Source organism: Coloeus monedula, assembly GCF_965178545.1.
Source record: "Coloeus monedula genome assembly, chromosome: 33".
Taxonomy (NCBI): Eukaryota; Metazoa; Chordata; class Aves; order Passeriformes; family Corvidae; genus Coloeus; species Coloeus monedula.
The window spans coordinates 1507011-1529343 of record NC_138813.1 but is presented as its reverse complement, the minus strand read 5'-3'; positions in this window follow the sequence as shown (position 1 = coordinate 1529343).

The window sequence follows — 22333 nt, the reverse complement described above, 5'->3', positions numbered from 1 at the left end:
AGATTGCCGTGCAGGGAGAGCAGAGGAGGGACTGCGGGCGGAGGCTGGGAGCCCGGGAAGGAGGGAGGGGTGGGGAAGGTGTTTTTTAGGATTTGTTTTAGTTCTCCTTCTCCTGGTGTGATTGGTTTGGAAATAAATTCCATTAATTTCCCCAGCTCAGGTCTGTCAGTGAGCAGTGAGTGAGCTCTCCGTGCCCCAATCCCGGCCCTCGAGCCTTTCCTTCAGTGCTCTGTGTGCTGCAGCTGTGAGCAGAGTGCCAGAGCGGCTTTGGTGGCACCGGGCACCCGGCCGGGGCCAGCGCAGCCCAGCGATGCCCGCAGTTCATTCCCTCGGCTGCAGCGCTGAGCGGCCGCAGGGCGGGTCCGGCTGCGCGGGCAGGCGGCTCCAGAAGCACCAGCTGCGCCCCACGGGACAGGAGGAGGAGGCAGGGGGTGCCGGGGGGAATGTCCTTCCTCCGAGCCGGCAGCGACACGAGGGAGAGACTGGAGAGAAGGAACCGGGAGAGGAGGGACGAGGCTGGGGCTGTGGAAAGCTGCAGGGATGCAGGGGCAGCCGGGAATTTTGTTCTCCAAATCTCCGGGCGGAAAGGAAGTGCTGTGAAATCCGTCATAGAAAAGAAAGGAGAAATAGCGATTGATGGAAACCGACTCGACTTGGGACTCAGTTTCTCCCTCTGCATTGCAAAAGCTGACAGACGCCGAGCGCCGACGGACACCCGTCACCGGCGTCACGGCCCAAGGGATCGGAGCTGCGGCTGGCGGGGCTGGAAGCTGCGTCCAGCAGCTCCGCTGCCGCCCCCAAACCTCGGGCTGGACCGTGGGGTCTGGGACACAGCCCCGTGCTGGGGGGCAGAGCCGCTGCTGGGGCCATCGCTGAGTCCGGGGCATCCTTTGTGTCCCTCGTGCAGCTCCAGGCTCCCGAGGGCTCCCCGAGGGTTTCTGTGGCTGTCCCTCCTCCCCAAATCTGTCGGGTTCGATGCCCAACGCGGCAGCCCCGTGCCCTGTGGCAGCAGCCGGTGCCGGGACACAGCCCCGGCAGCTGCGCTAATGCCCGGCCGTGCCCAGCAGGGACTCAGGGGACTTCGTAAGGATCCCCCCTCTCTGCGCCCCTCGCTGAGCACGGAAAGGTTCTTTAGTGCATGGCAGCGATTTTCCGGGGTTTCTGGGCTCTGCGGGGCCGAGGCGGCGGCAGCGGGAGCTGGAAAAGTGCGCGGGGCCCGAGCGCGGGGCCCGAGGGCTGAGCGGAGCTGCTCGGGAACAACCTCCGGAACCCCCCGGTGCCGCTTTTTAGTCGCTGCGCTGCGGCCACTCCCGGGGCGGTTCTTTCATAATTTTTTATTCGAATCTCTAGATTTTATTCCATTCACACCTCTCATCCCGCTCCCCTGCGGTGCGGCTCTTTCACCGCCGGGCTCTTCAGCGGTCTCACGGTGCAGCTCCTTCAGGGACACGGGCCGGCGGAGACTCCCCTCGGTGCGGCTCTTTGATTGGATTTTATTCTTTTCTCTGTGTTTTCTTCCGTTCCCAGCTCGCCCGTCCCGCCGAGCGGCTCCTTCAGGGACCCGCGGCGGCACCAAGGCCTCGGGGCGGCTCCGAAGGGCCCCGCCCGCCGCCGCTCCCCGAGGCCTCCCCGCTGCTCCCCGGCCAGCGGACACCGCAGGCGGCCCCGGCCCCTTCCTCTTCTTCCTCCTCCTCCTGCCGGGATTCAGCCCCCGCCGCCGCCCGGCTCCTTCTGCCGCTCCTGCCCGGCACGAAGCGGCGGTGCCGCTGACGGGGCCGGAGCGCGGCTGCCCCGCGACTGCCCCGCGCCTCAGGGCCGGGCCGGGGAGTGACCGCACGGCTGGGGAGGGACCCCCGCTGGCCAGGGCAGGGACTGAGCCCATGGGAGGGACCCCGCGCCGGAGCAGGGAAGGATTCCTGTCCCCGAGGGCGAAGCAGCGGCACGAACTGACCGCGACTCCCATCCCTTCTCCCTGCCCCGCTGGGCACAGCAGGGAGGAGCCGCAGATAAAGGGAAGTCCGGCAAGGAGAAAGAGGTCGCGGGAAGGTTCTGTTCCAGGGTTTATTTTACTCCTCACTCTCCTGTTCTGATCCGCTCCGTCCCAAATCCAGTTCATCTCCCCACGGCGGGGCTCTTGTGGCCGCCATGGCGATCCCTGAGTGAGCTCTCCCTGCCCTTAGCCCGAGCCACGAGGACTCGGATCTGTTCCAGTTCCGTGCAATTCACGGGCATCTGGGGCAGCTGGAGCGAAGCAGCTGGAAAGCACAGCGGGCTCGAGAGGGACTCAAGCAGGGCACGAGCCGGGGCTGCCCCGAGGGAGCTCTCCCAGCACGAACCTTCCCGGGCTCTTTCTAGGGGAATTTCCTTGAATGTTTCCATTCATCGCCACAAAGCAGAGTCACAAGTGGAGCTGAGCTTTCACCTTGAAATGAGGCAATCGAACGCGTGCGCTGGGAGTGCTGCAAATTCAAGGTGTTCCTTGATCCTTTCATCTTGCAAATATTCAGCCCCTCAGCAGCGATGTCTCTGCCAGCCCTCCGGTTTCTTGCTCAGACCTGGCTCGGAGCTTGAAGAAGAAATCCGAAATCCCAACACAACAACCTCTGCCGTTATTTTCTTTTTTTCATAGGTACGTTATGCTATCTTGTTGTATATTCTATTCTACTTTATTTTTGCTCTTATTCTTATTTTCGATTCTTTCTTTTTTTTCTTCCTATTTTATTGTGGTTCTTCTCTGTACTAGTTTGAAAACAAACCAGTGGGAGGCACCAAGTCAGAATAACAATTTAATGGGGAAGTTTAAAGAAAAGGAAAGAAAAAACAACTAAAAGAAAACACTGGTTCAAACTGACAGAGTCAAGATACAACCTGAGTCCCTGTTAGGCAGGGTGGTGGTAGCAGTCTGCTAGAATTATGGCTGCAGTCCTCTGAAGCGGTGATCCTGTAGAAAAGGGTCTGCTCTTCCTCAGAAGGTCCGGTGGCTGTGTAGCTCCTGTCCTCTGGAAATCCAGTGGAAAGGTCTCCTCTCTGGTTTTCAACCTCAGCTTATATCCATGCTGGGATGCTTGGTTCCTCCCTCTGGGTGGAGCATCTCACAATGGGGTAATGAGTCATAAGGCCAGGTGTTGATTGGGCTCATTAACAGATGATAGTCCAGAGGGAGTTATCTATGAGTCATGCGGCAGGACAATGATGGGCCATTAACAGCAAGATAGTCTGGGGGGAGGAGGCAAGGAAACACTGCCCCACCTGATTTCAACGGCTGATGGGGATGGTAATAGAATACACTGCAACCCAGGACATTATCCACCCCTTATTCTATTACCATCTACATCATCCCAAATCAATACCTTCTTTAAACTCTACACATACATATGTATATATATATATATATATATATATATATATACACACACAATGAAACCCTACGCACCGTTCTCACCTAAGATTAGGTCTCCTTGCGGTACACAATGGGTTTCCCCATCTTTTTGCATTACCCACCAAGTGCAACCAGGTCCTTGAGCAAAGACAATCCCACGGATGGGTTTGCCTTTGCCTGAGGTGGGATTGATCCAAACAGTCTTTCCTAAAATACCCCTCAGGTGTACCGCAGGGACTCTATCTCCATCCACTGTGTGCAAGGGTTCAGACTCGGCGGGACCAGCTCGATTGATGGACCCTCGGGTATTGACCATCCAGGTGGCCTTTGCTAAGTTCACTTCCCAATTTTTGAAGGTCCCCCCACCAAGTGCCTTCAGGGTGGTTTTAAGTAGTCCATTGCAGCGTTCAACTTTTCCGGCAGCTGGTGCATGATAAGGAATATGATATATCCATTCAATACCGTGTTCTCTGGCCCAGGTGTTGATGAGGCTGTTCTTAAAATGAGTCCCGTTGTCCGACTCGATCCTGTCAGGGGTGCCATGTCTCCACAGGACTTGCTTTTCCAGGCCCAGGATGGTGTTCCGGGCTGTAGCATGAGGCACAGGGTAGGTCTCCAGCCATCCAGTTGTCGCTTCAACCATGGTCAACACGTAGCGCTTGCCTTGGCGGGTTTGGGGAAGGGTGATGTAATCAACCTGCCAGGCTTCCCCATACCTGTACTTTGACCATCGTCCACCGTACCACAGAGGCTTCACCCGCTTGGCCTGTTTGATTGCAGCACAGGTCTCACAACTGTGGATGACCTGTGAGATGCTGTCCATGGAAAGGTCCACCCCTCGGTCACGGGCCCATCGGTATGTTGCATCTCTCCCCTGATGACCAGAGGCATCATGGGCCCAACGAGCTAGGAATAATTCTCCCTTGTGCTGCCAGTCCAGATCCACCTGAGATACTTTCACCTTAGCAGCTCGGTCCACCTGCTCGTTGTTGCGATGCTCTTCATTAGCCCGACTCTTGGGTACGTGCGCATCCACGTGTCGAACCTTCACGGTCAGCTTCTCTACTCGGGTGGCGATGTCCTGCCAAATCTCAGCGGCCCAGATGGGTTTCCCTCTGCGCTGCCAGTTGGCCTTTCTCCAGCGATCCAGCCATCCCCACAGAGCATTAGCTACCATCCACGAGTCGGTGTAGAGATAGAGCCTCGGCCACTTCTCTCGTTCAGCAATATCCAAAGCCAGCTGGACGGCTTTAAGCTCTGCAACCTGACTCGATCCACCTTGTCCCTCGGTAGCTTGTGCAACTCGTCGTGTGGGGCTCCATACTGCAGCTTTCCACTTTCGGTTAGCGCCTACAATTCGGCAGGAACCATCAGTGAAGAGGGCATAACGTCTTTCAGTCTCCGGTAGCTCATTATATGGTGGGGCTTCCTCAGCACGAGTCACTTGCTCTTCCTCTTCTTCAGAAGATAATCCAAAAGTCTCACCTTCAGGCCAGTTTGTTATAATTTCTAGAATCCCAGGGCGATTCGGGTTTCCAATACGGGCACGCTGTGTGATGAGGGCGATCCATTTGCTCCATGTGGTGTCGGTGGCGTGATGCGTGGAAGGAACCTTTCCCTTGAACATCCAACCCAGCACCGGTAGTCGGGGTGCCAGAAGCAACTGTGCTTCAGTGCCAATTACCTCAGAGGCAGCTTGGACTCCTTCATAGGCTGCCAAGATTTCCTTCTCTGTGGGAGTGTAGTTGGCTTCAGACCCTCTGTAGCTTCGGCTCCAGAATCCCAGTGGTCGGCCACGAGTCTCACCAGGCACCTTCTGCCAGAGGCTCCAGGACAGACCATTGTTCCCGGCTGCAGAGTAGAGCACGTTCTTCACCTCTGGTCCTGTCCTGACTGGGCCAAGGGCTACCGCATGAGCGATTTCCTGCTTGATCTGGGCGAAGGCTTGCTGCTGTTCAGGGCCCCAGTGGAAATCGTTCTTCTTGCGGGTAACCAGGTAGAGAGGACTCACGATCTGGCTGTACTCGGGAATGTGCATCCTCCAGAAACCTATGGCGCCTAGGAAAGCTTGTGTTTCCTTCTTGTTGGTCGGTGGAGACATCGCAGTGATCTTATTGATGACCTCAGTGGGAATCTGACGCCGTCCATCTTGCCACTTTACTCCCAGGAACTGGATCTCTTGAGCAGGTCCCTTGACTTTGCTCCTTTTGATGGCAAAGCCAGCTTCCAGGAGAATCTGGATGATTTTCTCTCCTTTCTCAAACACTTCCTTTGCTGTGTTTCCCCACACAATGATGTCATCGATGTATTGCAGATGTTCTGGAGCCTCACCCTTTTCCAATGCAGTCTGGATCAGTCCGTGGCAAATGGTGGGACTGTGCTTCCACCCCTGGGGCAGTCGATTCCAGGTGTATTGCACACCCTTCCAGGTAAAAGCAAACTGGGGCCTGCATTCTGCTGCCAAAGGAATGGAGAAGAAGGCATTGGCAATGTCAATAGTAGAGTACCACTTCGCTGCTTTGGACTCCAGCTCGTACTGAAGTTCCAACATGTCCGGCACAGCGGCGCTCAATGGTGGCGTGACCTCATTCAGGCCACGGTAGTCCACCGTCAGCCTCCATTCTCCACTGGACTTACGCACTGGCCATATAGGGCTGTTGAAAGGTGAATGGGCCTTGCTGACCACCCCTTGGCTCTCCAGTTTGCGAATCATCTCATGGATGGGAACCACAGAGTCTCTGTCGGTGCGGTATTGCCGACGGTGCACTGTTGCTGTGGCGATTGGCACCTGTTGTTCTTCAACTCTCAGCAGTCCCACAGCAGAGGGGTCATCTGAGAGGCCAGGCAGTGTACTCAGTTGTCTGATATCTTCTGTCTCCACAGCAGCTATCCCAAAAGCCCAACGATGTCCTTTTGGGTCCTTGAAATACCCATTTCTGAGATAGTCTATGCCGAGAATGCACGGGGCCTCCGGGCCAGTCACGATGGGGTGTTTCTGCCACTCATTCCCAGTTAAACTCACTTCAGCTTCCAGTACAGTCAGCTGCTGGGATCCTCCTGTCACTCCGGAAATAGAAATGGGTTCTGCTCCCACATACCTTGATGGCATCAGAGTACATTGAGCACCGGTGTCAACCAAAGCCGTGTATTTTTGTGGGTCAGATGTGCCAGGCCATCGGACCCACACAGTCCAAAAGACCCGATTCTCCCTTTCCTCTACCTGGCTAGAGGCAGGGCCCCTCTATTCCTGGTCATGTTGCATGTTGCTCCCTTCCGGTGAATACGTTCCTGAGGTCCCTTCAAGAGGATCGGTCATATTATCATTCCGGTACCGTCTGGAGTTCTGTGTGCGAGAGACCGGAGCAATATTGACTCTAGATGCGCTTCTTGTGGTAGTTGTCCCTCTTTTTAGTTCACGTACCCGAGCTGCTAAGGAGGAGGTGGGTTTTCCATCCCACTTACTCATGTCTTCTCCATGTTCCTGAAGGAAAAACCAGAGGTTACCTCGTGGGGTGTATCCTCTCTCCCTGGTTGGGGGACGCCGGCTCCTAATGGCAGAGACTCTTGTTGGTTCTGGCGAGATCGGGTAAATCTCTTCCTTAAGTTCCTTTTTCAGTTTCTGATGGCCTTCTTCAATCAAGCTCCGGACTTGCTCAGCCAAAAGACTTGTTTCCACGGATGAGACATGGGTGCGAAACGGGGCTGTGACGGTGTCCTCGTAAATCCTCAGCTTGTTCACCAAGACGCCCACCCTGTCCTCGCCTTCCCTCCATTGCAGCGTTGCCAGGTAACGGGAGTATATCTCTGGTCCAAGGCGTGCGAACCTCAACCACATCTGTGACGTGCACTGGACACCATCTGGGCTCTTAGGAAATCTCTCGTCTTCTGAGAAAATGATCTCCAGCACAGCCAATTCCCTCAGGCACCGGATACCTTGTTCCATTGTGCTCCATTTCCCTTGGTGCACCTGGAGGTCTTCTTTACAAAGGTACCTGTCCCTTACACTTGTAAGCAGTCGCCGCCAGAGGCTGAGAGCTTCTTGGGTTCTCCCGATCCCCTGGTCAATGACCACATCCCGGGACAGAGATCCCAGCTGCCTGGCCTCACTTCCGTCCAGAATGGTGTCATTGGCTGCAGCGTCCCAGATGCGGAGCAGCCAGGTCAGGATAGACTCGTTTGTCTGGCGGGTGAATTCCCTCCGCAGGTCACGCAGCTCACCCAGGGATAGCGACCGAGTGATGATCTCTGGCTCTGCCTCTTCTGCTGGGTGCGAAGGTCCTGCTGCATCCTCGTCAGTCACAATGCGGGCTGATTTGCTTTTTGATTTCTTCTTCTGAACGGGGGCAACTGCAATTGGTTTAGGCTGTTCTGGTTCGGTGACGGTTTGCATGGGGACACTGAGAGTGCTTTTGGTTCCCTTCTCCTCGGTGTCAGTCTGCGTGGACATGGACGCTGTTGTCTTGCATCTGGGTCCTTTCTCCTCGGTGTCAGTCTGCGTAGACATGGACGCTGTTGCTTTGCATTTGGTTTCTTTCTCCTCTGTGTCAGTCTGCGTAGACATGGACGCTGTTGCTTTGCATTTGGTTCCCTTCTCCTCGGTGTCAGTCTGCGTAGACATGGACGCCGTTGTCTTGCATCTGAGTTCTTTCTCCTCGGTGACAGTCTGAGTAGACATGGACGCTGTTGCTTTGCATTTGGTTCCTTTCTCCTCTGTGTCAGTCTGCGTAGGCATGATGTTTGTTGCTCTGCTCTTTTTCCCTCCCTCATCCTGAGGATGCTGTGCCATGGCTCTGATCCTAAGCATGGTGTACATGGTGCAGGCTGTACAGAGAAGACAAAGCAGAACTGACAGCAAGTTTATGCCGTCTTTGACATCCAGAGGGAATTCAATATTTTCAAAAACTGCTGTGCCTGGCCTGAAAGGCTGGAAGAAACCACTCTCTACTCCTCCCACCAGGGGCTGGGTGCGATTGTTGAGGAGATCCCAGACATAGGAGCCCAGACTAGGACAGCCAAACAAAACTGAGTATATACTCCGAATGGTATTCATCGCCTCGCAGGTTATCATGCTGTAGACATAATAAACCATTAAAGCAATTCTCATACCATTCCCTGGTTTTAACAGGAGTAATACTACAGGCAGGTAGTTCCCCATGTGAGGAAAAATATAGAGAGCAAGATACAGTACCCACGTAGACAAGCTGAGCACCATGGTGAATAGGTTTCTGTTAACACAAAATTGTAATTCTGACTTTCTCTCAGAGCTGCCCCACATTGGGCGCCAAATTATGTACTAGTTTGAAAACAAACCAGTGGGAGGCACCAAGTCAGAATAACAATTTAATGGGGAAGTTTAAAGAAAAGGAAAGAAAAAACAACTAAAAGAAAACACTGGTTCAAACTGACAGAGTCAAGATACAACCTGAGTCCCTGTTAGGCAGGGTGGTGGTAGCAGTCTGCTAGAATTATGGCTGCAGTCCTCTGAAGCGGTGATCCTGTAGAAAAGGGTCTGCTCTTCCTCAGAAGGTCCGGTGGCTGTGTAGCTCCTGTCCTCTGGAAATCCAGTGGAAAGGTCTCCTCTCTGGTTTTCAACCTCAGCTTATATCCACGCTGGGATGCTTGGTTCCTCCCTCTGGGTGGAGCATCTCACAATGGGGTAATGAGTCATAAGGCCAGGTGTTGATTGGGCTCATTAACAGATGATAGTCCAGAGGGAGTTATCTATGAGTCATGCGGCAGGACAATGATGGGCCATTAACAGCAAGATAGTCTGGGGGGAGGAGGCAAGGAAACACTGCCCCACCTGATTTCAACGGCTGATGGGGATGGTAATAGAATACACTGCAACCCAGGACATTCTCCAATTCCCTCCCCACCCCCCCGCCGTTGTTCCCCTCTCGCAGGTTTGTGGTGAGGTGCTGTCCCACCGATTCTCTCCCGGAAACCAACGAAATCAATCGAAATAATGATGACTTCTTGAATTCTTTCCGCTGCTGTTTCCAGAAGGTCCCGGCCACGTCCTGCCAGGAGGAGCCGGGGGCACGGAGGAGCCTCACGGTTTAACTGGGGAGAAGAGTCTAATTGGAGTGAGATAACTTCATTTCTGGGGAGAAAATGTGAATGGAGGGGAATGGGAGGGAACGATTTTAGGTGGGGAGAGAAAAGGAACTGTGGGGAGGAGCCCCCGAGCCCTCGGCTGTGCCCCGAAGGTGCTGCCAGCGGCTCCCCTGCCCCAACCCCCGCGCCGGGGGCGCGGAGCTGCCGCTGCTCGCCGGGAACGTCACGGGATAAAAACTCCATTCAAGCTTTTCCAGCCGCGGCAGCGACGCTCAGCGTTCCTTGGACCTTCCACGGTCCTTGGACATCCCGTGTCCCTTGGCTGTTCCGTGTCCCCTGTCTGTTCCATGTTCGCCCGGTTTGTCCCGGCTGCTCCCAGCCACTCCCAGCTGCTCCCGCTAGCCCTCAGTGTGGTCCCAGTTGCTCCCAGTGTAACCCCTGTTACCCCAATTCTGGTGCCCGTGGGTTCCAATCCTGGTCCTGGTGTATCCCGCTGGGTCCCAATGTGTCCCAGTCCATCCCAGCCTGTCCCACTCCGTCCCGGTCCCTTCCCTGCAGCCGCTGCCGTTTCCCGGATCCTGCCCCTCCCGCCCCCGGAGCTGCCGCCGGACGCCCCCCAAGATGCTGACGGGGGTCGGGGGCTTCGTGTTGGGCTTCGTCCTCCTGGGCTGGGGCTCGGCCTCCACCTGCGGGAGAAGGTGAGGGGGGGTCCCCGGGGGTCGTGTCCCCCCCCCTCGGAGCGCGTGGGACTCCCCCATGTCCCCACCATGCCAGGGTCTCCCCCTTTTCTCTCCCATAGCCCTCCTGACCCAGCTCCTGCTCCTCCCTGCGAGGGGCTTTGGGGAGCCTCCTTGGGACCCCCCTTGAGTCCCCATTCCTGGGCACTGGGACCCCCCTGCACCCCTCATCCTGCACCAACACCACCCTGCACCCCCTTTCCCGGGTATCCTCCTCTCCCAGCCCCTGGGTCCCCTGTGTCCATGACCCCGGGGACCCCCGGACCCCCATTCCCGGCCATCCCGGCGAACCTCAGCCCCAGGCCTCCCTTTCCTGGGAAACCCGAACTGGGCACGGGGCTCTGCAGCCGCTCCGGGATTTACGATCACGCAAAGGAAAGGGACAGGAGAGGCGAGAGAGAAGCAGATTGGGAATCAGGGATCGGGGTCCCAGCGCCCAGTCCTGCTCCGCCGGGGCTGGGGCCCCGCAGCCGCAGGACAAAATGGATCCGCGGGTCCCGGTGCTTGGCCCGCTTCGGGCCGAACCCAGCGGGTTGCAGGCAGAGTTTGGCCGCAGGGCCCGGGAGTTCAGCCCAGCCCGGCCCGGGGGTCCCGCAGGGCGCGGCCGAGGAGGATCCCGGGGGATGCCAGGAGGGGATCCAGGGGAATTCCCTGGAATTGCCCCGTCCCCTCCTCCCGCGCTCCCTCGGACACTTTGGCTTCTTCGCCTCCGGACCTTCGCCGCCGGGATCTGCCCGGCGACCGCTGACTGCCCCCGGCACCGGCAACCCCCTCCCCGCCCACGGCTCCTCCCGGGAACTTCTGGAAACAGCAGCGGCAAGAGTTCAAAAATTCATCATCATTTCGATTGATTTCATTAGTTTCCGGGGATTAACCGGTGGGAAACCCCCTCACCACAAAGCTCCGGGGGGAGAACAACGGCGGGGGGTGGGGGGAAGGGAATAGAGAAAAACCACAATAAAATAGGAAGAAAAAAAAAGAATAATAGAAAAAAAATCAAAGTAAAATAGTATACACAATAACATAACACATCGTACCTATGAAAAAAAGAAAATGACGGCAGAGGTTGTTGTGTTGGGACTTCGGATTTCTCCTCCAAGCTCCGAGCCGGGTCTGAGCAAGAAACCGGAGGGCTGGCAGAGACATCGCTGCTGAGGGGCTGAATATTTGCAAGATGAAAGGATCAAGGAACACCTTGAGTTTGCAGCAGTCCCAGCGCACGCGTTCGATTGCCTCATTTCAAGGTGAAAGCTCAGCTCCACTTGTGACTCTGCTTTGTGGCGATGAATGGAAACATTCAAGGAAATTCCCCTAGAAAGAGCCCGGGAAGGTTCGTGCTGGGAGAGCTCCCTCGGGGCAGCCCCGGCTCGTGCCCCTGCTTGAGTCCCTCTCGAGCCCGCTGTGCTTTCCAGCTGCTTCGCTCCAGCTGCCCCAGATGCCCGTGAATTGCACGGAACTGGAACAGATCCGAGTCCTCGTGGCTCGGGCTAAGGGCAGGGAGAGCTCACTCAGGGATCGCCATGGCGGCCACAAGAGCCCCGCCGTGGGGAGATGAACTGGATTTGGGATGGAGCGGATCAGAACAGGAGAGTGAGGAGTAAAATAAACCCTGGAACAGAACCTTCCCGCGACCTCTTTCTCCTTGCCGGACTTCCCTTTATCCGCGGCTCCTCCCTGCTGTGCCCAGCGGGGCAGGGAGAAGGGATGGGAGTCGCGGTCAGTTCGTGCCGCTGCTTCGCCCTCGGGGACAGGAATCCTTCCCTGCTCCGGCGCGGGGTCCCTCCCATGGGCTCAGTCCCTGCCCTGGCCAGCGGGGGGTCCCTCCCATGGGCTCAGTCCCTGCCCTGGCCAGCGGGGGGTCCCTCCCCAGCCGTGCGGTCACTGCCCGGCCCGGCCCTGAGGCGCGGGGCAGTCGCGGGGCAGCCGCGCTCCGGCCCCGTCAGCGGCACCGCCGCTTCGTGCCGGGCAGGAGCGGCAGAAGGAGCCGGGCGGCGGCGGGGGCTGAGTCCCGGCAGGAGGAGGAGGAAGAAGAGGAAGGGGCCGGGGCCGCCTGCGGTGTCCGATCCCCGGCAGCAGCGGGGAGGCCTCGGGGAGCGGCGGCGGGCGGGGCCCTTTGGAGCCGCCCCGAGGCCTTGGTGCCGCCGCGGGTCCCAGTCACTTCCACTTGCCCCAGTCGTCCCCAGCTTGGTCCCAGTTCCCCCCAGCACATTCCCAGTTGCTTCCAGTCCCCACCCAAATGGTCTCAGGCACTCCCAGTATATCCCAGTAGTGCTGAACATTCTCGTAGTCATTCCCAGGCACTTCCAGTTGCCTCAGCGTGGTTCACTTGTCCCCAATATTATCCCAGTCACTCCCAGGACATCCCAGTTGTCACCAGCATGCACCCTGTCATTCCCAGGTGTTCTCAGCTCCTCCCAGCGTGTGCACAGGTGGCTCCCAGCATGGGCCTGGCAGCTCTCAGTAACCCCCAGTCAGGGTCCAATCACACCCACCATTATTCCAGTGTCATTGTAGCCACTCCCACTATGACCCCAGTCACTCCCAGTCACTCCCAGTATGATGCCAGTGGCTCCCAGTGTGATCCCAGTCACTCCCTGTCAATTCCAGCATGACCCCAGGAGCCTCCAGGATGATCCCTGGGGCTCCCTGTCTCTCCCAGTATGATCCCAGTCACTCCCACCTCCTCCCAGTTGCTTTCAGCTTGATTCCAGTTGCTCACAGCCACTCCCAGTCAATGCCAGTATGATTCCAGTCACCCTCAGTGTGATCCCAGTCTCACCCACCATGGATCCAGCTGCTCCCACTGTGGTCCCAGTATGAACCCAGTTGCCTCCAGAGTAGTTCCAGTTGTTCCCAGTTCCTCCCCGTATGAATCCATTTGCCCCTAGGATAGTCCCAGTCCCTCCCACTGTAGATCCCAGTTGCCCAGTTGCCCCCAGTGTAGATCCACTGCATCAGGCCCAGCTGTTCCCATTGTGGTTCCAGTTCCCCCAGTATGGTTACAGAGACACTCCCAGTAGATCCCAGTTGCCCTCAGCATGCTCCTAGTCATTCCCAGTCACTCCCAGTGTCCCCTGTAAGGTTCTAGTTACCTCAAAATGATCCCAGTCTTTCCCAGTTTCTCCCACTTACCTCCAGGGCAATCCCAGTTTCCATCAGTGTCCCCAAGTGTGGTCCCAGCTGCTCCCAGTATGGTCCCAGTTATCCCAGTTGTGGTCTCAGTCCCCTCAGCATGGTTCCAGTACTTTCCAGTGTATCCCAGTTGCTCCGAATGTGTCCCCATTTTCCTCCCAACATGGGCCCAGTAGCTCCCAGTAACCCCCAGTCAGGTTCCATTCACACCCACTGTAATCCCAGTGGCTCCCAGCATGATCCAATAGGACCCGGAGTCACTCCCAGTATGGTTCCAGTCACTTCCAGGATGATCCCAGTCACCCCCAGTATCATGCCAGGTTCCCCAAACGTGATCCCAGTTGCTCCCTCTCAACGCCAGTATGATCCCAGTAGCCTCCAGTATAATTCCAATCACTTCCCACCACTTCCAGTATGATCCCAGTTGCTCCCAGTCACCTCAAGTATGGCCCCAGTCACTCCCAGATACTCCCAGTATTATTCCAGTCACACCCAAAGTGACTCCCTGTTACTCCCAGTCTGGGCCCAGTTGCTCCCAGTCACTTCCAGTATGGTTCCAGTCAGGGCCATCACCTTTCCAGTCAGTCCCAGTCTGATTCCAGTAGGATCCCAGGCACTCTCAGATACTGCCGGTACTATTGCAGTCACTCCCAGTATGATCCCAGTCAGTTCCAGTAGGATCCCAGTATGACCCCAGCATGGGCACAGCTGCTCCCATTATCATCCAGTGTGGTTCCAGTTGCTCCCATTTACCCCCACTGTGGTTTCAATCTCTCCCAGTGCATCCCAGTTGCTCCCAGCATGTTCCCAGTCACTCCTTGATGCCCTGAGCTGCTTCCAGTGTGATCCCAGTGTCTCACAGCCACTCCCAGTCACCCTCAGTGCAGTCCCAGTTGCCCCGAATATGATCCAGTAGGATCACGGTGCAGTTGTCCCTAGTATAGTCCCAGTCCCTGCCCGTATGATGCCAGTTCCTCCCAGCATGGTCCCAGTCATGCCCAGTTGCCCCCAGTTCAGACCCAGTCAGTCCCACTCGCTCCCAGTTACCCCCAGTGTGGCCCCATTTCTCCCCACCATGGTCCCAATTGTTCCCAGTGTGGTTCCAGTCACCCCAGTATGTTTGACAGACACTCCCAGTATATCCTGGTTTCCCTCAGCATGCTCCTAGTCATTCCCAGTCACTCCCAGTGGCCCCAGTAAGGTTCCAGTTATCCCAGTACAAACCAGTCACTGCCAGTGCTGCCACTGCTGGCATCCCCCAGCCCTCTCTGCGTTCCCCCTCCCGGCTCTCCAGGCTCTCGAGAGGAGCCCCAAGGGCTGCAAGTCCCCACGCAGGGTCCCCAGCAAGGCCCAGTTTGGATCTGCAGCCCCCAATGTTCCCAGTTTCCCTCTCCTTTTCCCCGGGCCGGGTTCCCCCGCCCCCAGCGGGTGGGAGCAGCCGAGAGCCCCGCGCTGCCCATCCCGACCTGTCCCGGCTCCATCCCCGCTGCTCCCGCGGGCTGCGAGGGGCTCGGGAACGGGGCAGGACGAGGAGGAGGGATGGGAGAGGACCCTCAACAGCCTGGAGAGGGGCAGGGGGGACTCCTTGGAGCCCATCACCCCCAGCATTCCCAAGTGGGGAGATGGAAGAGGGGGGAGCTTTTCGGATTCCTGGGATTCCCAGCAGCCTGGGGAGTGCGGGGACCAAGTAGAGAGGGGGACCCCCAATACAAGCGTGACCCCCAGCAGCTGGGACAGGGGGGAACCCCGAACACCAAAGGTGAGGGACCAGAGACAGGGAACTCCTGGGAGGCTTTTCCTGAGCAGGTTTTTATGGACACACGATGCCTGGTGGCTTCTAGAGGTGGACTTGGGCAGAGGGACCTTCAAACTCAACGTGCTCATCCCTTGTTTTTCCCCAGACCAGGATTTCCCATTCCCAAACCTTGGCCAGATATAGGAGGAGGCTGTGAGGAAGAGGAAGATGCCCCGGGACCCCCAGGCAGGTGAGGAGGAAGTCAGTGCCCCTTTCCCCCTCTCTCCTGCTCCATCTCCCAGCCCAGCATCGCCCCCGGCTGCAGGACAACCCCGCTGCCGACGCCGTCCTGCCGGGGACGGACTGGGGGGATCTCCTTGCCCTTCCCTGTGGCACGGAGGCAAATCCCATCCTCTCCTTGTCCTTCCTCCCCAGACAAGGAGCTGAGGATGGAGCCCAGGGAGGACAAATCCCCGCAGCAGAACCTGGTGGAAGAGGCCGTTTTGAGCGGCTCCATGGCACAGGAATCCAACAGGGAGGAAAAAGCACAGAGACTCCGCAGGAGGAGGGGCTGCAAACGCAGCCCAGGGTGCTCTGAGGAGGACAGACCAACCCTGTGCCGGGAAGGCGGCCAGAGATCCAGCCAGAGCTCAGACCTGGTGGTCCATGAGCAGCTTCACAGTGGGGAGAAGCCCTACAAGTGTGGGGAATGCCAGAAGAGCTTCAGCTCCAACCTCATCTGCCACCAGATGATCCACACTGGGGAACGGCCCTATGAGTGTGGGGAATGTGGGAAGAGCTTCAGCACAAGCTCCAGCCTGATCGTCCACCAGCGCATCCACACGGGAGAGAGGTCCTACGAGTGTTCCGAGTGTGGGAAGAGGTTTCACACCAGCTCCACTCTCCTCCTGCACCAGCGGATTCACACAGAGGAGAGGCCCTTCCGCTGCCCCGACTGCAGGAAGGGCTTCAAACAAAACTCCCACCTTGTCAGGCACCGGCGCATCCACACGGGGGAGAGACCCTACGAGTGTCCCCAGTGTGGGAAGAGCTTCTCCAGGAGCTCTCACTTGACCCACCACCAACGGAGGCACCGGTAAAGGAAGCCCTGTGAGTGCCCCGAGTGCAGGAAGAGCTTCATCCTCTACTCCAAATCGTCCTCCAGTGGGGGACCCACGTTTGGCAGAGCCCTGGTGACCCACATTCCCCGTGATCCAGTTTGGGAAGAGCCCTGGCTGGTGCTCTCCACGTCCTCCTGGATCCCCGTAGGCGCCTGAGTGAACGCAGGGGCTGGAACATCCATCGGGACTCTGATTGAAATTGGAAATTCATTGGGAAGAGCTGATTTGTTGAGTTTACAGCCCAGAAATTCTCACCTGCTCTGTCCAGTTGTTTCTTCTGGTGGCATCCAGCAATCCTGGATGATCTTGGAGGTCTTTTTCAACCTAAAGAGTTTCCTCCTTCATCCTGTCACAACAACCAAAACTGGGGTAGAAATAAAGGAATTCAACAAAGGTATCTAAAGCAGCACCATTTTCCCGGGATTTGGGGGTGAATTTGGGGTTGGTTCAGGGGAATATCGGGGAAGATTTGGGTGCTGTGAGGCCATGGGCTGGGCAGACGGGGCCACGATCTCGTAGTTGTGCTGGCAGAACGTGTCCACCTGAGCCCGTCTGTTCTCCAGGGCTTGTGGGTGTCTGTCCCAGTCCCTGGCCTGGGTCTCCCCGTTTGGGGTGTGCCCCCCAAAGTGCCCAAATCGCTGCTGAAGTGCCTGAGCTGCTCCTGGCTGGGGATGTTCCTGTCCACCAAGCTCTCCTGGTGAGTGCCATGGGGGGCTGGGAGGGGATTGAGGGGCTCGTGGGGGGATTGGGAGTGGCTTTTGTCACTCTTGATGGGCATTAGTGGTGCTTGGAGGGAGCTTTTGGGGAGGTCATTGAGGGAGTTTTGGGGATCTTGCCTTGGCTGTGTGTCCTGGGGAGAATTTGGGTGGTTCTTGGGGTCATTTATGTTGCAGGGAATGGTTGGGGGGGTTCCTGGCACAGAGCTGTGGGGTGGTTGGAGGAGTCTGGGAGTGGCTGTGGGGGTGGAAGGGGGTTTTGGGGCACTTGTGATCCCCCAGAGCCCCAAAACTGCCACCAGACCCTGCCCCCCAAGATGCTGCTGGGGTTTTGGGGCTCCATGTTGGGGTTCATCCTCCTGGCGCTGCGGGAGAAGGTGAGGGGTGTCCCCAGGGGCCGTGCATGTCCCCCTCAGAGCGTGTGTGACCCCCCATCCCGGTGTCACCCCCTGTTCCCTCCCCACAGGGCTCCTGAGCCAGCCCTTGCTGCCTCCAGGAGGGAATTTGGGGAGGGGGCAGAGGGGGTGTGCAGCCCCCGCCGGGGGATGACCCTGGCCCAGCGCCCCTCGATCAGCACCGAGCTGGGCTTGGGGCCGCAGGAGGAAGAGGCCGATGGGAAGCAGATCCTGCAGGGGGGACAGGGCTTGGGCTCAGGGCAAGGTCCTGCCCTGCACACCTGGCTCAGGTGTGAGCCTGCCCCGGGAAGGGAGCGGGACATTCCCATCCCCAGGGATCAGGGCTGGGAGCAGCACTGGGAGCACGGACATGGAAATACTGGGAGCGACTGGGAGCGCACTGGGGGGTGAATGATCCCCCCCAGCACCTTTCCAGGCCGCCCTGCGAGCTGAGAAATGCTCACTGGGCCTCGGCCTTGGCCAAGAGCCCCCGGGCTCAGCTGCTCTGAGCTCAGGCGCTGCCGGCTCCCGCAGCCCGCCCAGGGCCGCCCTGCCCGTGCCGGGGCTGTGCTGGAATTCTCTGCTGCTGCTGGGCCACTCGGGGGGTCTGGCCCAGCAGGAAAGGTGACCCTGAGCCAGGAGCTTTCCTTGGCCGCAGCAAAGCCTCGGCACGGAAAGACCTTCCCAGCGCTGTGCCCTGGGCCGGGAGGGATTGTGCCACCAAAGCTGTCCCTCCATTTCTTCTGCCAGGCAGCTCTAGGACATGGAAAGTGGAGAAGCCAGAGCTGCCTCTCAGCTTTCCACAGTCCTCCAGAAGAATCCTGTGTGGGAAGCAGCCTGGGAACAGGGTTTCTGTGCCAGGGCAGGGGAATTCAGAGCCCTTTCCTCCCCCGTGGGCTGAGGCTCTGGCCCTTGCCCTTTGCAATGGCCCTGCAGCTGCCAGAGGGGCCTTTTTGGCTCAGCTGAGAGCAGTCCTGCTGCAAGGCTGTCCTCGAGCTGCTTGGGCTGCACATGTGCCCAGGGAATGCTCATTGCTTGCAGTCTCAGGCGCTGTGGGTGTGCAGGTGTAAGTACTGCAGGAGGGAACAGCTCTGCTGGGGGGAGTTCTCCTTTTCTTGGTGGTTTTTATGTTGAATGAACGTTCCCTGCCAGCTCTGGGCAGAGCTCTGTACGTGTATGTGCCACTTGTCTGTGGCATTGTGGCTCAGGAGGTGGCCAAGGGGAGCTTGGCCGAGGTGTGGGCAGAGGAATGGCCATCAGGCCAGGCTGGGGGTCAGTGGCCGGTCAGTTGCGTTGCGTGGCCGCGGCTCTGGAGGCTTGTGTGGGAGCGTGTGCAGGGCTGGAAGGCTGGGGCTGCCGCCGCTGTGTCCCAGAGCCGGGAAGGCCGGGGCTGGCCCGGCCCTGGCCCGGCCCCGCCAGCTCTGGCAGCTGCCGGCGGGGACACAAAGGGCAGCTCCGAGCTGCGGCCGCTGCGCTGCGGCCACACAAACGCAGCGCCCGCAGAGCTCCAGGGCAAGGTCCTGGCCCTGGCTCGGGGTTGGGCCGGGGCCAGCGGCAGAAAATCAACTTGCAGCTTGGGCCCCGCAGCAGGGAGGAGCAGCAGTTGCTGGCTGAGAGAGACTCTTGCCAAGGGCCTGTGGGGCCGGGCCCCAGGGAACGGCTTCCCGCTGCCCGAGGGCAGGCTGAGATGGGATGTGGGGCAGCAATGGTTCCCTGGCAGGGCGCTCAGGGCCTGGCACAGGCTGGCCCCAGAAGCTGCGGCTGCCCCCGCATCCCTGCAAGTGTCCCAGGCCGGCTCGGCCATTGGGGCTTCCTGCCCAGGAGGGCTGGGCTGGGCTGGGCTGGGGCTGCTGAGGGCGGGATGGGCTCTGGCTGAGCCAGCTGAAGGCTGGGCATGATGAGGCCGGGGGGACCCTGTTCCTCAGTGGGTTCTGGGATATCCCCCATTCCTGAAGGGATGTCAGGGTATGTCCCATTCCTGAGGCAGTTTTGGGGTCCCCCCCAATGCTTCGGGAGGGGTTCTGAGAGGGGGGCACTGGTACTTGGAAGGGGCACCTATTGGCAGGGATCTGGGGAGCCCATTTTGGGAAGGGTGCTGCTGTTTCTGGCAATGTTGAGAGGGTCTGAATGGCCTGAGAGGCCCTGGATCTCATTTTGGGACTTGAGGTGAGCCCATGGGCACAGCAAAGCCTGAGGAGAGGTTCCAACCTCCCATTTTGGGATGGAGGGATTGAGCGGTTGCCTCCAATAAACTCAATCCCAGCCCCAATGTGTCGATGGCAGCCCCAAATGGCTCGATCCGTCAGCCCCAAGCCCCGTGTGTGGGGAGTCAGGAACCACAGAAGGGGAATTGGTGTCTAGGAGGGGAGGGATGGGATGGGATGGGATGGGATGGGATGGGATGGGATGGGATGGGATGGGATGGGGATGGGGATGGCATTTTGGGGGTGGGATGAAGTTTGGGAGTGATGGTGTGGTTTGGGCGCTTGGCGTGTGTCACGCCAGGGAGGGAAAGCAGGAGCTGCTTTTGGGGAGGCTCCTGCTTCTTTTTGGCAGTTTTGGGGCCACTAGGTGGCTTCTGGGAGGTTTCAGGGCATTTGGGGAAGGTGATGTAAAGCTTCTGCAATTTGAAGGGCTGAGGTGAAGTTCCCCACATTTTGGGAGGGTGGGAGGACCACAACTGGGAGGGGATCCTGCTGCTTTGCACCCCTTCAATGGGGTGAGAAGTGGCTTGAGAGGGAAGAAAGAGAGAAAGAGAGAGAGAGTGAGAAAGAAGGACGGAAGGAAGGACGGAAGGACGGAAGGAATTCGGAAGGAAGGAAGGAATTCGGAAGGAAGGAATTCGGAAGGAAGGAATTCAGAAGGAAGGAATTCGGAAGGAAGGAATTCGGAAGGAAGGAAGGAAGGAAGGAATTCGGAAGGAAGGAAGGAATTCAGAATGAAGGAATTCGGAAGGAAGGAATTCGGAAGGAAGGAAGGAATTCGGAAGGAAGGAAGGAATTCGGAAGGAATTCGGAAGGAATTCGGAAGGAATTCGGAAGGAAGGAAGGAAGGAAGGAAGGAAGGAAGGAAGGAAGGAAGGAAGGAAGGAAGGAATTCGGAAGGAAGGAATTCGGAAGGAAGGAAGGAAGGAAGGAAGGAAGGAAGGAAGGAAGGAAGGAAGGAAGGAAGGAAGGAAGGAAGGAAGGAAGGAAGGAGGGAAGGAGGGAGGGAGGGAGGGAGGGAGGGAGGGAGGAATTCGGAAGGAAGGAATTCGGAAGGAAGGAATTCGGAAGGAAGGAAGGAATTCGGAAGGAAGGAAGGAAGGAATTCGGAAGGAAGGAAGGAAGGAATTCGGAAGGAATTCGGATGGAATTCGGAAGGAAGGAATTCGGAAGGAAGGAATTCGGAAGGAAGGAAGGAAGGAAGGAAGGAAGGAAGGAATTCGGAAGGAATTCGGAAGGAAGGAAGGAATTTGGAAGGAAGGAAGGAAGGAAGGAATTCGGAAGGAAGGAATTCGGAAGGAAGGAATTCGGAAGGAAGGAAGGAATTCGGAAGGAAGGAAGGAAGGAAGGAATTCGGAAGGAAGGAAGGAATTCGGAAGGAAGGAAGGAAGGAAGGAAGGAAGGAAGGAAGGAAGGAAGGAAGGAAGGAAGGAAGGAAGGAAGGAAGGAAGGAAGGAAGGAAGGAAGGAAGGAATTCGGAAGGAAGGAAGGAAGGAAGGAAGGAAGGAAGGAAGGAAGGAAGGAAGGAAGGAAGGAAGGAAGGAAGGAAGGAAGGAAGGAGGGAAGGAGGGAGGGAGGGAGGGAGGGAGGAATTCGGAAGGAAGGACTTCGGAAGGAAGGAATTCGGAAGGAAGGAAGGAATTCGGAAGGAAGGAAGGAATTCGGAAGGAAGGAAGGAAGGAATTCAGAAGGAATTCGGATGGAATTCGGAAGGAAGGAATTCGGAAGGAAGGAATTCGGAAGGAAGGAAGGAAGGAAGGAAGGAAGGAATTCGGAAGGAATTCGGAAGGAAGGAAGGAATTCGGAAGGAAGGAAGGAAGGAATTTGGAAGGAAGGAAGGAAGGAAGGAAGGAAGGAAGGAAGGAAGGAAGGAATTCGGAAGGAATTCGGAAGGAATTCGGAAGGAATTCGGAAGGAATTCGGAAGGAAGGAAGGAAGGAAGGAAGGAAGGAAGGAAGGAAGGAAGGAAGGAAGGAAGGAAGGAAGGAAGGAATTCGGAAGGAAGGAAGGAAGGAATTCGGAAGGAATTCGGAAGGAAGGAAGGAAGGAAGGAAGGAAGGAAGGAAGGAAGGAAGGAAGGAAGGAAGGAAGGAAGGAATTCGGAAGGAAGGAAGGAATTCGGAAGGAAGGAAGGAAGGAAGGAAGGAAGGAAGGAAGGAAGGAAGGAAGGAAGGAAGGAAGGAAGGAAGGAAGGAAGGAAGGAAGGAAGGAAGGAAGGAAGGAAGGAAGGAAGGAAGGAAGGAAGGAAGGAAGGAAGGAATTCGGAAGGAAGGAAGGAAGGAATTCGGAAGGAAGGAATTCGGAAGGAAGGAATTCGGAATTCGGAAGGAAGGAAGGAAGGAAGGAAGGAAGGAAGGAAGGAAGGAAGGAAGGAAGGAAGGAAGGAAGGAAGGAAGGAATTCGGAAGGAATTCGGAAGGAAGGAAGGAAGGAAGGAAGGAAGGAAGGAAGGAAGGAAGGAAGGAAGGAAGGAAGGAAGGAAGGAAGGAAGGAAGGAAGGAAGGAAGGAAGGAAGGAAGGAAGGAAGGAAGGAAGGAAGGAATTCGGAAGGAATTCGGAAGGAAGGAAGGAAGGAAGGAAGGAAGGAAGGAAGGAAGGAAGGAAGGAAGGAAGGAAGGAAGGAAGGAAGGAAGGAAGGAAGGAAGGAAGGAAGGAAGGAAATCAAAAGACTAAAATAAGAAAATGAAAAAAGGAAGAAAAAAGAAAATAAAAAATAAGGAAAGAAAGATTCAATAACATGAGACCAACAAGAAAATATTTTTTTTTATAAGACAAAAAGAGAAGGAAGAAAGAAACAAGGATAGAAAGAAAGACACAAGAAAAAAATTTAAAAAGAAATAAACAGAAAACAAAAAAAC